The 16,874-nt window shown below is 34.6% G+C and overlaps 1 protein-coding gene and 1 long non-coding RNA gene across 3 annotated transcripts in view; both read left to right on the forward strand.

Moving 5' to 3' along the window:
- Positions 1 to 16,874, forward strand: part of LOC111049588 — a 267,778-nt gene that overhangs the window by 13,283 nt on the left and 237,621 nt on the right. The window lies entirely within an intron of this gene.
- On the forward strand, positions 7,718 to 10,764 carry LOC111047748. The gene is made up of 3 exons (XR_002605866.2): positions 7,718 to 7,827; positions 8,471 to 8,584; positions 10,492 to 10,764. It is a non-coding gene; the product is annotated as an uncharacterized LOC111047748 (long non-coding RNA).

The raw sequence follows: 16,874 nt of genomic DNA on the forward strand, positions 1-16,874 counted from the left end.
TGGTGAGGCCAGCACTCCAGTGGTTTGTCTAACCAATCAGAACCATTCCACCACGGAGAATTACCAATTAATTCATTGAGCAATAGTCCTCGACTAGCACAATCAGCTGGATTATATTCGGTTGACACATATCTGAATTGCTCTGTAGACAGGTGTTCCTGTACTTGACTTACACGATTTGCCACAAACCTAGCCCAACGATGAGGTGAAGACCAAATCCATCTCACTGCCACAGTTGAATAAGTCCAAGCTGCAATATAATCTATGTTTATAATTTTTGAAAGCACTTCTTGAACTTCATGTAATAATCTAGCTACTAGGACAACCACACAAAGCTCCCATTTCTTCACCACCTCCATGGATGCTATATCATCCCGGTCACATCCCGATTGCCATAGACATTACTCTTGAAGGTAAGCATGAAAGGTGTCGAATATCCTAATGGATCAAAAATTTGTGCTAAAGTTGATAAAACATTTGGTTTTGTAGCTATACTGGATGGAACCTTCACCCTGTAGAAGAGGTAGTAACCAATTGGATTCGATTGGAAGCCAAGAATTTTAATGGTTTTATCAGACTCCAAAGTGAAATCTTTTGCATCAATAGCGCATTGCTCTGGAGGGAGATTTGATAGAATGGTAGAATGATTGCAGGCCCACTTTAGCAATTCAAATTTCCCTTTGCTTAACAATTCAGTAAGCTGCAGTAGCTTGGTTGGTTCCATTGATGAGACTCATGTAACTATATCATCCATGTAAGTAGAAAACCGTAAGGCTTCAGAAGCCACAGGGAACATTTTTCCTTCATCTTCAATACACTGATGTGTAGTACAAATGGCAAGAAATGGTGATGATGAGATGATGATACACCCTACGACATAGTTGTTAGAGTATACTCTTTCATTTCTTCTCCCTTTTCGGATTTTGTCCATTTTATTTCAACATTATCCTGTCTATCATCATCTAACTCTTTCAAATTTCGTTTCTCCCTTCCAATTTCCTTTTTCGGTATGGGTCTTCCCATTGGTTTGATTCCATGTGGACTATGAATCACTTTTAACTCTTTCCTTAAATTACCATTGATCGGTAAATAGCTGTTGAAGGCTATACCTTGTTTACCTGGAACTTCTTCTAAATTATCTCCCAATTCTTCTTCTCGAATCATGGAAACATTTTCTCTGACATTAGTTTTACCTTCAAGATATCCCGATATCTCCCTCGTATTTGTTTCCTCGGATGGTAATTCTACAATGTATCTACCAGTATTCAAACGACAAACAGTTGATTTGTATATCTCCTCATAAGCCATTTCACTTTCCAATAATTTTTTTGTCCTAGGTGGCTCTTCTACGACCCAAAATCGCTTAACCAACTCTTCTGAATTAGCATTGGAATACATGCACAGATTATTTAAGATAGTAGAACTCTCCTCTTATACCTTACTCATCAGGCAGTAGCCCCATACAGTTTCTAGGGCAGATGGTGTACCCGCTGGACCAATCACCTTTCTTCCGGTCAGAATGAAGGGGAAATATTCAGCACCCAATAAAATATCAACCTCCTCTGAAAGGAAAAATTCAGAATCTGCTAGCTCCAGTCCTTCAATATGTGCCCAGTACACATTTTTCATCTGATTTGTAGCTGCTATTTTGTTGACTCCCGACACGGTAATTTTTAATGAAGGGGAGTTCGGTATTTCAAACTCACAGTTAGTAATTTCATCTGTCAGGAGGAGCGAATGATGATGCAAATTGCAGTGACTGCATGGCTTCCTTCTTCTACAATCTCTAATAAAGTGCCCTGCCAATAAACAGCATATACATAGTTTCCATTCTTTTACACGTTTTAACCTATCAGACGGTTTGAGATTCAAGAACACCTCACAATTTTCCAGTTCATGAGAATTATTACATTCAATACATTTCAGCTCGTCCGATTTCGATTTAACAATCATAGCTGAAGCTTTGTAATTTCCCATAGTGGGTTTCGATTTCCCAAACTGTTTACGTGAGGAGGCTTCTGACGATGTAGATGATCCCAATGAATCAGTGGATTTAGTAGCCTCTAGAACAGCTTCATCATTCAAAAATATTTGGAAGTTTTTCAAATCGGATACTGTTCCATTTCTTAGCAGTCTCTGCCACTTCTCTCTTAATTCTTCAGTCAGTTTTTCACATAAGACAAATAATAACTGAATTTACCAGTCATTAACTAAATGACCAATTGGTTTTAGTGCTGCAATATACTCAGCTAAATGAGTGATGTATTTTCGTAGCAAGTCTGGTTGCTTATTAACTGCTGGCATGTCAAAAATTGCTTGCAAGTATGCATCAGTCAGCTTGTAAGAGTCATTTTAGCGATTCAATAATATTTTCCATGCCTCAGCATAATGATCACTTGTCAATGGGACTACAGAAATGACTGACAGTGCATCGCCTCTCAGTACAGACCGAAGATACATATGTTTTTGTATGTCAGCAATTTGACCATTATTATGAACCGTGGCTTCGAATAAATCTTCAAATTGACTCCAAATTTTCAAATCGCTGTCAAAAGTCATTAAAGGAAGCTTAGGTAGAGCAACTGGCGAGATATTTCCAGTTGTAGGTGAAGAAGCTACATTGGAAGAACTAATATTCAAATTTGTTTGAGTGGATGGTAAGGTTTCGAGAATAGCCTTGACATTGAAAAAAAAACTCATCAAATTGGCTCATCAAATTTTCAAGCTCAGTTGTTTCCAATCGAGGATTTTGTTTGTTATAGTAGCTCTGCATCTTATCTATTATATCATTGAACTCCACCTGGCGGTGATCGATATGCTCACCCATAACTTTCAATAAATTCTTCATTTTTTTATTTTTTGGATCCTTTTCTACAGCTTCGGCAATTTCATTAATCCGTTTTATTTTATGGATTTATGCATCTCTTTGAAATGTCAAGTCTTCGATAACACTCATAGTGAGGCGATAACAGTGAGCGCTCATCGAGAGAGAGAGTAAGACAAAGAGCCAAACAAGAATAAGAGGGAAAACACGAGAGCAGGCGACACAATGAAGTAGTGTAATGAACAATGGCTAGCTTATCCAATCATACAAGCCAAGCCATCATTTCAACTTATGCTCGGTAGAAATGATTGGTTACGAGGCTAATAATACCATATCGATACTCTTGGAACAAACAATATCTGCTATTAATAACGAAGTAACGACAATAATCAATGCAAATAACTGCAAGTATCCTTTGAAAAAAGTAACAGTTCCAGTTACTGTTACAGCTAGACGACGTATAAGTCTTTCTCTACTTATTGACACGAACTTGCCAGTCCAGCCTTGTGGTGCTAATGCAACAATCTTACGCAATAAAACTACGACACAATTATTTACAAAAATATTACTTGTTCTACTCAATTTCCAACTTAAATTGAGCCCAAATTTCTTAAGAATACCACAAATAAAGCGTATATTCATCTATGACGCAAAAACAAGCCATGTACACAGAAAAACCAAGAATAAAATAGGCATAAAAAACGACAAACCTATTAGACAATATTTCAAACTTATGTCCTATTCAAATTCAATTAACAAATCAATCCCGGACGGTTGGACCATGTTTATTTGACAGAGGCTGGCTCAAACAGCACTCTGGTTTGTGGACTGTATGAATTACATCGAGAACTTTTTGGGGTTGTCTGGCATCGGGTAGCAAGTTGAACAATTTAAATGGCTAAGTGCACAATAACATAGGCCTACCTTCATGTCCAAATCCTCCTTGCTTCTAGGATTCCGGGTCCAGATCACGATATGAGACGAGATGACACTTGTAATAAATCACAATAAATCAATAGATCACTTTGCAAAAGTCGACATTAAGAGAAGTGAGCTGTTCGATTGGCTGTCAATCGGCAACTGGCTGCGATTATGCTATGCGCATCACCGTTCAATTGCCCCCTCTACCACACAACACCAGACAACAAAGAGGAACATTCATATAACGTCCGAACACATAGAGTTTTTAGTTCTATCATACCATGAAGTGTCGTCCCGGAATGTGAGTAGAGCGCTGTTATCAGGTCTGTCTGCAACTGTTTACAACGTTGATGGAAAGATACATTTTCAAGATGATCGATGTTTTTGAACAGGTTGTATTATAGTCCACTAGACAGCAGATTTATGATGAATAATTCTATAGTCTGATTTTTACTCTAATATTCTCGTATGAAGGAGGCTCCTTTTTCCTTTTATATTATCCTCGAAATGCAAAATTTCCAAAAACCTTGTATAAACGTCGACGCACAATTAAAAAAGGAAAATACCTGTCAAATTTCATGAAAATCTATTACCGCGTTTCGCCATGAATGTGCAACATATAAACATTTAAACATTAAGAGAAATGCCAAACCGTCGACTTGAATCTTAGACCTCACTTCGCTCGGTCAGTTATTCATAGATTCTTCACTTTCTTATTATACCCATCATAAAAGATTTCTAGAAATTCAAGGTCACCAGATACTAAACCAACATTATTATATATTAAATCTCTCCAATTTATCCCCACAATACTGCAAAAGAAATTATCAATATGATCCTATCACCAAGTGAAATAAATTCTCCTAATCAATCATCCCAAAACGATTCAAATATTTTTTTTTTTCAATTTCCCCAATTTTACTATACTGAAATAAATTTACTCTCCACTGTCTGCATCACCAAATTAACTTTTTCAGTATACTATTTATTATTACAAAATCCCAATCAAACTCTATAAACTTTTCTCAATTTTTTCCTCATTCATGATACTTATTTCAAATTCACATTGACTTATTAATTAACAATTTAACTTTTCCTATCGAATAAAACTTTAGATTTTCACTACCCACATTATTTAGATATATTAATCCCAAGAAATTAGATAATAAATATTTTACAGTGTATTGTGGCCATTCCCAGTTTTCAATCTAACGAACCTTTTTATTGATGCTTACCCTAAAATTAAAAAAAATCCTGATCTTTGTTAGCATCCATCTATTTTCTTCAGACCCCCATAAGTCTTCAGAAAGGAACCACACCAGTCACCAGAATAACCTAATCTTAGCTCTACTACTCTGAGTACCTTTTACTAAAATTCTATCTCCCATTCCACAAATACAACAAGGATACTCCCAGCTATTAACCTTCATTTGCCATATGGACCTCATCTGAGTAGTGCCCCTTACAACTGGCGACACTCACACCAGATACTTAATTTATCAAACAAAACAACAACTTCAACAGGTAAGATCTCTCACATCCATCTATCTAAGCTCAAAAAAATTAACACAGCCTAAAGGAAACGTTAACAAACCCTATCACGTCTGAAAACTCTCTTCACAATGCCAGACCACAAAGTACACTCTATATTTTCTCAATTACTGACACCTACAATGAAATATTACCAAAAACTGGAATTCCATTACTAATCAGATAACTAAATTTTGATAGACGAACATCTCAAAAACATAATGAAGGATAGACAATTTGTCTTGGCACCAACCTTACAGTATGTTGGCTCACCAAACCCACTATTGAAGATCAGCATCACGGATAACAAGACTCAACACTGCAGCCATCATCTATCAGCTCAATCACATGCAAAATCGCTGTTCACAAGACTTGATGGTCTTTGATGCAACACTGAAATTAGGCTCCCATTAGAAGATGCAAGGACTAATTTAAACACAAAATCAAAACTCAAACAAACAAAATAAATTCAACAAAATTACTCAATTATTATCATCCTGGTGTACTCCTCAAAGCTACCCTAGTGGAAGAGATCCATAGAAATCGATAGAAAAACTTTATTGATATCAATATATGCTCATGGATATCAATACGTGCTCATGGATATCGATAGAAATCCATGGATACCAAAAGAAATCACGGTAAATACAGTCAATGAACTTATGTTGATATCACTTCAAGTTTAGTGATATCAATAGAAGTTCATGGATACCAATAGAAATCACGGTAAATACAGTCAATGAACTTATATTGATATCACTGCAAGTTTAGTGATATCAATAGAAGCTCACGGATATCAATAGAAATCCATGGATACCAATAGAAATCACGGTAAATACAGTCAATGAACTTATATTGATATCACTACAAGTTTAGTGATATCAATAGGAGTTCATGGATATCAATACACATCACGGTAAATACAGTCAATGAACTTCTATTGATATCACTGTACGTTCAGTGATATCATAGGTGCTCATGGATATCAATAGAAATAATGGTAAATACAGTCAACGAAAATCTATTGTTATCACTGAAGTTTCAGTGATATCAATAAAAGTGAATGGGTATCATTAGAAGTAAATACAAACAAATAGAAATCATGGTAAATACAGTCAATGAGCTTCTATTGATCATATAAAATCTTCATTGATATCAATAAGGACAGGTTTCTGAGCTCTCAGGATGATATTACCCATGTTAACACACGATGTGAAAATCACGTTTCTTCACGTGAATAAAAAGTGAAAATGTTAAAAGTTAAAATCAAACATTCTTTCAACTCTCAATGTAGGCTTTCTGACCAACAGTTCGGATGAAAAATCTAATTTCAACCCCTTTCTATCTGTTGCAAAATCGTTTACAACACACCGTTATCGAGATAAAAATAATTTCATTCCAATTAAATTTTTGATGGAAATTTTTTTGAATTTTCCAAAAAAGTCTCACATTGAGCTTTCTGTTAAATAATTCGGGTATAGAAATGAATTTCCAGCACTTTTTGCCCATTGCAAAATTTGTCTACAGGGCACCGTTAACAATATATAGACCTTTTGAGGTAATTTTAAATGCATTTAAAAACTTGGTACTGTAATAATTTTGACAGATTTTCCCGGAACAATGTATTTTTGATGACTGATTCGGGTGTAGAAGTGAATTTCCAGCACTTTTTGTCGTATGTGAAAATCCTGTCAGACGTGCCGTAAACGTGCTACTGATGTTTAAAATTAAAAAAAAATTTGGTTCATCTTGAAAAATTCTAAAAAAATTCATGAACGTTTCTGTTCATATTATCAACCTTGTCCTAGAATTTAAAATGATTCCATCCAAAATTGGAAAAGTTATAACACTTTTTCAAATTAGATCACAGTTTATGAGGAAAATCATGCAGTATCCGGAATTACTCACACAGACTTTGAAATGATTTTTGGGGTTTCAATTCAAATAATAACAAAACAACCTACTATTTTATCGTTTCCAACATTAATTCAGTGTCAAGCACAAATGTCCCCCCAGAAAAAATCAATAATCTCCACCTGAAATTAATATCAAATGTTTTAATAACAGTAACATCATCAATAATTTTTTTGAAATTGCCACCATTACTATGGTATCGAATGAAAATATCGATATATTATCAATAATATTGATACTGTGAAATGGAAATATCAAAGTCTTAACAATCGATATATCAAACTAATTCTAACTTTTTTCCCGGGGAAAACTGATTTTATTGCATTCAAAAATGTAGAAATCAGGATTGTATTCTACTTTTACTTATTTAAACTATGTAATTTGAATAATGCATTTCCAAACAAAGATGTGAATGATGTTTGAGAATACTGTATAATAAATTAGTAGTCGATAATTATCATTTATTGATGTATTGATAATATTATATTGACATTTTGGGTTTATCGATTTTGGCTTTAGACCAGAGTGCTGCACGCCATTTGGTCAATGCATTTTGCATTTGCAATGGACCAACAGTTTTTTGAGGTTGTTTGTGTTTTGTAGTTTGTAATTTTTGTGATTTTATCCAGGAAATATAGGTTAGTCGAGTGATTTTGTTTTTATTGATGTACCGTAAAATGAAAGAATAAATTTATTATAGGTCTAAATACTTATATATTTGAATGATAATCTTTTTGAAAGACTATTATAGGCCAAGCATTACATAACATAATAATAATAAGAGAAAAGCCTCTTGAATTTATCATTGCTGGAAATAAGATGATTATTATTCTAGGCAGACACATTCCAGGGTTATATGCTGGTACATATAAATTTAAATGTGTAGCAAAACTTTTTATTCAGCCTAACCTAAGTAGGCCTAATTGAAGTCACCACAAACTAATCTACACTCATGTTATTATAATGAACTTAATATCAATAATATATGACTGTGGATTGATAGATTAAAATTTATTCAGTTGTTTTCTGGACCAGCAGGCTTTATTTAAACTTTTTCCAGCAAGCAATTGATTCATTTATTTATATTAACAGCTTTATATCTTATTCCAATTTAGAAAAACTATCGGTGTAGTCCTCTCATTTTAGCAATATTATATTTTATATAATAAGAAAGAGTGAGACTTTGTGTTTGCAACATGTGTGTTTTTCCAATTTTCCAGTCAAAAAATATTATTTGAAATATGTTTAATTATAAGTAAACTTCTGTTTCATCTCTGATAGGAGCTGTGGTGATGAAATTTTCCAACACAAAAGAAAAATACATAGAAGCAGTACGGTAATCAAATACTGGCTGAAGTCTCCAAAAACTCGTTTTACCAGCATAGAGAAATCTAAGTAAGTCTCAATTTTGATTAATTTAAAACAGAATATAAAGTCAAACAATTTTTTTCTATGGGTGATGTCCACATGAGCTCTGGGCTTGTGCTAATCATTATAAGTTAGTAATCATACTGGGTGAGTCATATGTATGGGAACCTTTCAATAAATTAGAGACTGTTGTAGATATAATACTGTAGCTTTCAGGATATGTTACTGGTCAAATACTCCAACTCTTGACGTATGGTACAACTGAATTTCAACCCCCTTCAGGGGGTTGACAAGGGGTTGACTAGGTTCAGAATATGGTGACTCAAGAGTTTTAACTGGAATATTTTTAATGTAAACGCCTATTGTGTGGTACATTATTTTAAAGGGCTTTTTAAAACAAGAAACATAACATCAATTAAAATATACTATGAAACTTGAATCCAAAACGGTGGCTGATTGAAGTTACAGTTTGTAAAGAAATGAGGGGTTATAACTCAAATATTTTTAATGTAAACACCCATTGTGTGATACATCATTATAAAGGCCTTTTTAAAACTAGAAAGATGACATCAATAGAAATCTATGATACTTTCATCCAAAATGGCGGCTGATTGAATTTTATCAATTATTATTTCTTTAAAAACCAAAACTTCAATCAGCCGCCATTTTGGATAAAAGTATCATAGAAGATTTCTATTGATTTCATCTTTCTCGTTTTAGAAGGCTTTTAAGATAATACGCAATGGGTATTTACATTCAAAATCTTTGATTTAAAACCCCCAAGTCACCCCCTTATGAGGAGTTGAAATTCAGTTGTATGTCAAAAGGTGGAGTATTCGACCAATAACTTATCCTGAAAGTTACAGTATTATATCTACAACAGTCTCCAACTTATTGAAGGGTTGAAGACTGTGATGTTTTGAAAATAAATTCAATTTTAATATAAATTATTGTTGTTTCACCATTTTATTAAAGCAAAAATCTCCCTATTGGCCATCCAGACATTTATGGTTTTTCCCCATTGGTGATGCAAAGCTAATACAAGCAAATGGCTGATACAAAGTCCAACAGCTGAAAAATAAGCTTACATGAAACATTTTTGAAATTTGTCAGCTGTTGAATGATTACAAATGAAAATGAGCTTTCTTTTTGTAATTATAGTGTTCAGCTGTTAGATTGCACAATATATCACTACTTACTAGGAAAAATCCATTTGTCTGAATAGGACTTTATAGTTGAATTCAATTTTTATTCAGTTTTGTGTAAAATTATTGTAAAGTTAGGGTAGAGAATTCACTTCACATTATATTGTGGTTATTCAAAAGTTTTATAAGATTTATAGTTTTTTAATGTAGAAATTAAGAATTGAAAAGGTTATTCATTCAGAATAATTAAGGTAATCCTTCTCCATCTTTTCACGATAAAATATTGTAAGAATGTATTTTAAAAACGTTATTTTCATGTGAATTTTTGGAAATTTTCATGCGAAAGAAATGACCAAATGTGGGACAAGAAATGTAGAAGAAACCGTTTTATTTCATGTTCTTTTCTGAGAGTTCAGTACTGGTATACATGTTCAGTATAACGTGAAAATGTAGAAACAAAAAAAAACGTTATTTTCAAGTTTCAGTTTCACGTACTTTTCACGTGAAAAGTTGGAACATTTACACTTTTTTTCACGTGAAAAAATGTGATTTTCCCAACTTTTCCACCAGAATATGACGTTATAATGTAAATCTGTGAGGACATAATTTTCACATGAAAAAAACGCTCTTGTGTTATCTTGGACTTTCCTTTCAGGAGAGGGAGAGTCATGCATATTTAAATACATTTTTAGGTTATTAAAGAAATTTGCTAGCAGATTAATTCAGGAAATAAAATCCTCATTTTCTAATTTTTAAAGATTGTATACTTTGAACTGTTATTTGTTCTAGAAATGTTCAAACACCGGATCCTGGAGGAAAATCTGAATGCTACAAAAATTGAGATTGAATTGAGGTACAGTAACATAAACCAGTATGTAGCTCAAAAAATTGCTACTTCAAACAGGAAGAGATTAAAGTATTCTGGAGCACCACAATAAGGACCTTTCTTAATAGATAAATGACATGCATATGAGTTATTTTAATAAACAAACTTCTCACATTATTCAAGTCTTAACTATTTACATCCCTTAATTATTCATCAATATGTCAATAGACATCTATTCACTGAATCCAATTCACCTAATATATTAATTATAGATAATTAAACAGGTAGGCTATACTCTCTTGTCTTGTCAACTTGTCAGTTGCAGCTGGGTTAAAATATTATAATACTTGCAAATGTTATCTTCATCCTAAGCTGCTCTCCTAGATTTAAAAGAGGGTTTTTTCTATAAAGGAGACAGGCTGCTTATAGATGGCTATTGATCTGTATTGATATCATTAGGTATTTGGGCCAATACATATCCATGTAAATATATTGATGTGTATTGATATCAATACAGCTGGTTATGTATTGATATCCATGGATATGAATTGATTTGTATTGATATCAATAGGTATTTGGGCCAATACACATCAATACATATCCATGGATACCTATTGATGTGTATTGATATCAATACAGCTGGTTATGTATTGATTTCCATGGATATGTATTGATTTGTATTGATATCAATAGGTATTTGGGCCAATACACATCAATACATATCCATGGATACCTATTGATGTGTATTGGCCCAAATACCTATTGATATCAATACATTTTTTTCTATTGATCTCTATCGATTACTTCCACTAGGGTAACCTTACTTCAACTTTATTGCCAAGTATTCAGGCTACAAACTGCAGTGCTACTGTCACTACATTGTTCTGACATATCATAACTTCCACTAGATTTCTGACTGTCTCTAACATGTCATTTTCTGTAAGAATCTCACTAAATAAAATTGTTCCTACACCAGTATAAAGCCTTGAGCCAGAGCATCACAGCTGATTGGAAACACACAGGGGAATATTAATATTAATCACATATAAAATAATATAAAATTCACCTTCAAAACTACTTCAATTAATTTATCATCAGCATTTGTATGCTGCTCCAAACTTCAAAATCATTTCTGTAATCAAGCATTCATTAGTAGAAAGAATGTTCACCAATTTTGTAAATAAACTAAGTTAAAATCAACATAAAAGTCTAAAAAACGAGCAAAAGGAGCAGAGTTGTGCAGCAAATCGTGCTGTGCTATAAATTTGGAAGGTTAATTTGGAATTTAGAATTTAGAAGAACACACAATATAACTCAATAAAAGGGATGCTTGATAAACATACTTAGTGCTAGAGAACGGGAATCCGGAAATGACAAAAGAGACAACGAAATAGAGAAAATATATCAAATATATTGAGATGAAAATTTTCAATGTCCTAGTTTTAACATAATTTAATTTCCAATTCCCTTTTTGGATAGTTTCATGCCTTATATTATTTGATGTTAACTATTTCTAAAGGTTTGAAAACAAAAAAAAAATTTTAAAGTGAATTTCTCATAAAGAAATTTTAAAGGCAAGTCTAAGAATATTTTCTAACCTCAAAATGTTTAAGGAGATGGGAAGTAGGTATTGATCTTTTTCAACGTTTCTGCCTTGTGTTTTAAAGTACTGTTTTTTATTTTATAGGAATTGAATTTGATTTGATGATTCCTATGTTTAAATTGAATAAATGAAACTGAATGAATGGTGAATTGATTTTAATGTTGAATGACAAATTGAACTATCGATAAATATTGAAATAAACAACTGTTACAAGTTATAAACAAACTTTACCAGTTGACGTCGTCTTGGAGGATGTATGCTGGCTTCACCCGGTCAATGGAGACCTTAACGGTTTTACCATTAATCCTTAATGTGAAGGTTTTATCATCTCTGTCCACCACCTCATGGGGACCAGTGTAAGGTGGCTGAAGTGCCCTTGAGATTGGTCCTTCTCGCAAAAAGACGTAGCTACATGTGGACAGTTCCTTAAACACAAAGACGCCTGGTTGACCATGTCTTGTTGCTGGAATGGGGCGTAAATGCAACATGAATTCTCTCAAGCTTGAAATAAAACTGTCCGAGATGTCAAGATTATTGTCTTGTGGTTTTGAAGACAGCATCTCAAAGGGCAAACGAAGAGTCTCTCCATAGACTAATTCGGATGTAGTAGCCTTGATATCTTCCTTAAAAAGAGATCAAATACCAAGAAGTACTAGAGGCAAGGCTTCAACCCAATCAGCCTTAGCATGAGCCATAATTGCAGCTTTTAGATGGCGATGGAATCATTCAATCATATCGTTTGATGAAGGATGCCAACTTGTTGTACTTGAATCCCAAATCCCGAATCCCAAATAGCTTGGCAAATGTGTTGAAGAGGTTGGAAGTGAATTGTGTCCCGCGATCTGTAGTCACAGTTTCTGGGAAACCAAAACGAGATATCCAGCAATCCAAAACTGTATGACACTGTTTCTGCAGTTATGTCAGATAGTGGATGAACTTCTGGCCATCGAGTAAAACGATCTGTGACCGTTAAGCAATATTTGAAAGATCGTGCAGGAGGAAGTGGGCCAATCAGATCGATATGAATATGAGAAAATCTCTTTGTAGATGTCACAAGATTTCCGCAAGGAGCATGAACATGTCAAGTAATTTTTGATCGTTGACAACCAGTACAAGCGTAGGCCCAATCTTGACAGTTCTAGTTCGAGTTTGGCCAAACAAATCTGTTGCTGACTAACTTGAGTGAAGCATTGGGTCCGGGATGACTCAGGTTATGGAGGCTGTCAAAGACTTGTCATCTAAAAGGTTGTGTAAGAAACGGTTGAGGTTTCCCTGTAGATACATCCCAGAGCACAGTAAGTGGTGATCCAGGAATGGGTACACGTTCCAATGAGAGAGAAGAATTCTCTGGCATTAGTTTCCAAAGTTCTTCATCAATATCTTGAGATTTGACCAATAACTCATAATCAAGGGTTGTATTAATAGCTTCAATACGTGAAAGTGTATCAGCAACAATGTTTTGGGTGCCTTTGACATATTGTATATCTGTTGAAAACTCAGAGATGAATGATAGTTGGTTTAGTTGAATCGGTGGAAGTTTTTCACGGTTCTGTTGAAAAGCATAGATTAATGGCTTGTGGTCTGTGTAGATAGTGAAAGGGTGTCCTTCCAATAGGTGGCGAAAATGCTGCACTGCTGCATAAACCACGAGTAGCTCACGATAGTATGCAGGCCAACCGCCTTCTTTCAAAGATAATTTTTTTGAAAAGAAAGCAAGAGGTTGCCATATGCCTTCAACCAGTTGTTGTAAGCATGCTCCAACTGAATGGTTAGAAGCATCAGTAAATAAACCAAGTGGTGCACCAATTCGGGGATGGACAAGGAGAGAAGCTGGAGAAATGCAGTTCTTGCAGGTTTCAAATGCTTCTTCAAGTTCAGGTTTCCAACCAATCGGTTGGGAGCCTTTCAAAAGTGGTTTGCTGATTGCGCTATGTAGAGGAGCTTCGTACTCAGAAGCATGTGGTATGAATCTCCTATAGAAATTGAGCATGCCAAGAAAACGGTGGAGCCCTTGAGCGGTTCCTGGTAAAGGGTATTCTTGGATTACCTTTACACGGTCTTTAGGTGCTCAAATACCGCCAGCAGATATGCTGTATCCAATAAAAGTAATCTTGGAGACACCAAAGATGCATTTTAGTGGGTTGATGACCAGACCATACTTCACAAGACGTTTCAAAACACTTTGAATGTGATCTTCATGCTCCACTAGAACGAGAATAGATGAGAATGTCATCCATATAAACAAAGCAAAAATCCAATCCATGTAAAACTTCATCCATAAATCGTTGAAAGGCTTGTCCAGCATTCCACAGACCAAATGTCATAAAAGGGAATTCAAAAATTCCTGTTTTCAAAAATCCTAGAGAAGGTTGTCAAGGCCCGCTTAGTTCACTTTTTGTCAAAACACAATTTTTTTAGTAATAACCAGTATGGTTTCAGAGAGGGATTAAATACTGAAAAAGCTTTGCTCGACTTCATGACTGAAGTATATGGGACACTCAATGACGGAGACATGTGTGCTGGAATATTCGTCGACATTATGAAAGCATATGATACTGTCGATCATTCTCTTCTTTTATCAAGAATGGATGAAGAGGGATTTAGGGGTGTTGCACTCAGCTGGTTCCGTTCATACTTGTCCGGAAGAACACAACAGACTAAAGTCAATCAAAGTCTCAGTAATGTAGGAACAGTCGAATTCGGTATTCCTCAGGGATCCGTCTTATCGGGGCCATTGTTTCTCATGTACGTGTATGAACTATGCAATGGGTCATTGAAGGGGGAACTTACTGCCTTTGCAGATGACACCGCTCTTTTCTATCAGGCCAAAACATTAGAAAAATTACACATCGACATGCAGCATGATTTAATAGGGCTGAGATGGTGGTTTACAAACAATTTCATGATTATGAGTCCCAAAACAAAATTCATGATCTTTAGTATTTCAAGAGATATTCGTTTTCCAACGCCATTGAGGTATCATAGCCTATCTTGTACCGAATCCACTATCTGTGATTGCCCCCAACTTGAACAAGTCAAAGAAATCAAATACTTGGGGCTAGTACTGGATAACAAAGTCACATGGAAAAAGCATCTGAACTATTTGAAACAGAAACTCATTAAATACATAAGAGTATTCTATCTCTTAAGATCAGTGTGTAACTCCATTCTATTAAAGTCTGTATACTATGCTTTGATAAATTCTAAACTGGAATATGGTCTGGCGTTGTGGGGAGGAGCATACACTGTAACCCTGAGGCCGATTGTTGTTTTACAGAAATCTTTCATTCGCATTATCTCCTTCAAGGCAAAGTTGGAACACACAGCACCTCTCTTTAGAAAATTAGCTATACTTCCATTGAAAAATTTATATGTCTACAAAGTGCTCAGGAACTTCTTTGATAGAAGCATTAATGGCAATGAGTATTTGAATTTGAAAAACAAAAATTTGAGAAATAAATACAAAGCTTGTATACCTAAGCCAAATAAAAGTCACTTCATGAAATTTTTTTCTTATTTGGCTCCAAAGTTCTACAACCTGCTGCCCTTGGAGATAAGGCAGTGCAAGATACGATCAAGGTTTTTGAGAGATGTCAGGAGATTTGTAATGGAATGTGAGAATATAGATACTTTTTTTAGAATTCTCATGTAGACTTGTATATAATGATATTGTACAATATACTTCGAAGCTAAAATTGATAAATCATCGATACTATTATGTAATATGTGTCACTTCATATGCGACTGTCGGCCTCAGTAACTACATTTTAGCGCTACAGTTTTGTAATCAATTTTATATCACCATCTCAAACAGGTTTAGTACCTCGAGATGCAAATACTCAATTATTGGCATTGCATTTTATTTTGTAATAGTATTTACTCATGTTGTAAAATTTGTATTGCTTTTATTATGTATTTTTTAAGATGTTGTAATTTTATATTTCTGCCAATAAAACATTTTCATTTCATTTCATTCAAATAGGCCAAATGGAGTGATAATTGCGGTTTTACCGATATCTTCCTCAGCATCTGGTATCTGCTAATAAGCTTTGACCAAAACGATTTTCGAAAATATTGTGCATCCATCAATAAAATAAGTAGCATTTTCTATATGGCAAACCAGATAACGATCTGGGATTGTTCGAGCATTCAACCTGCAAAAGTCACCACAGGGACGCCAAGATGAGTCACTGTTCGGTGCTAAGTGTAACGGAGACGACCAAGAACTCTCTGAAGGGCGAGTTGTTCCAGCTTTTAACATGTCATCGAATTCTTTGCGAGCAATTTTCAATTTTTCAGGGCATAACCGGCGAACTCTACTTGAAACTGGAGGTCCCAGAGTTGTTCAAATGTGATGGACAGTCTCATGTTTTATATGTTGTGGTAAACCAGGTGGACGAGTGACCTCTGCAAACTCAGAAAGGAGAGAAGAATGAGCAGAAGAATGTTGGATGGTTGTAATGCTGCTCTGTGACAGGTATTGAGTTAAGCCAGGAGCTCTTCATCTATCATGACTCAAATACTCACGCAAATATTTGTTTTTTTTTCTTGATTTTTATAGCATCTAGTTGAAGACTAATAAGCTATTCTATTTTGACATAAATTGATAAGAATATTGTTTGTGAAGGTAAAACCCATTGGTTAAGCCTTCTATATTGGTCAAGGATTAGATAAAGATTATTTTTAGCATAGAAGGATACAGTATTCTGCCTTTGCACTTGCAATTGAACACTTTAGCACTAA

The sequence above is a fragment of the Nilaparvata lugens genome, chromosome 6 (assembly GCF_014356525.2).
Source record: "Nilaparvata lugens isolate BPH chromosome 6, ASM1435652v1, whole genome shotgun sequence".
NCBI classification, from domain to species: domain Eukaryota; kingdom Metazoa; phylum Arthropoda; class Insecta; order Hemiptera; family Delphacidae; genus Nilaparvata; species Nilaparvata lugens.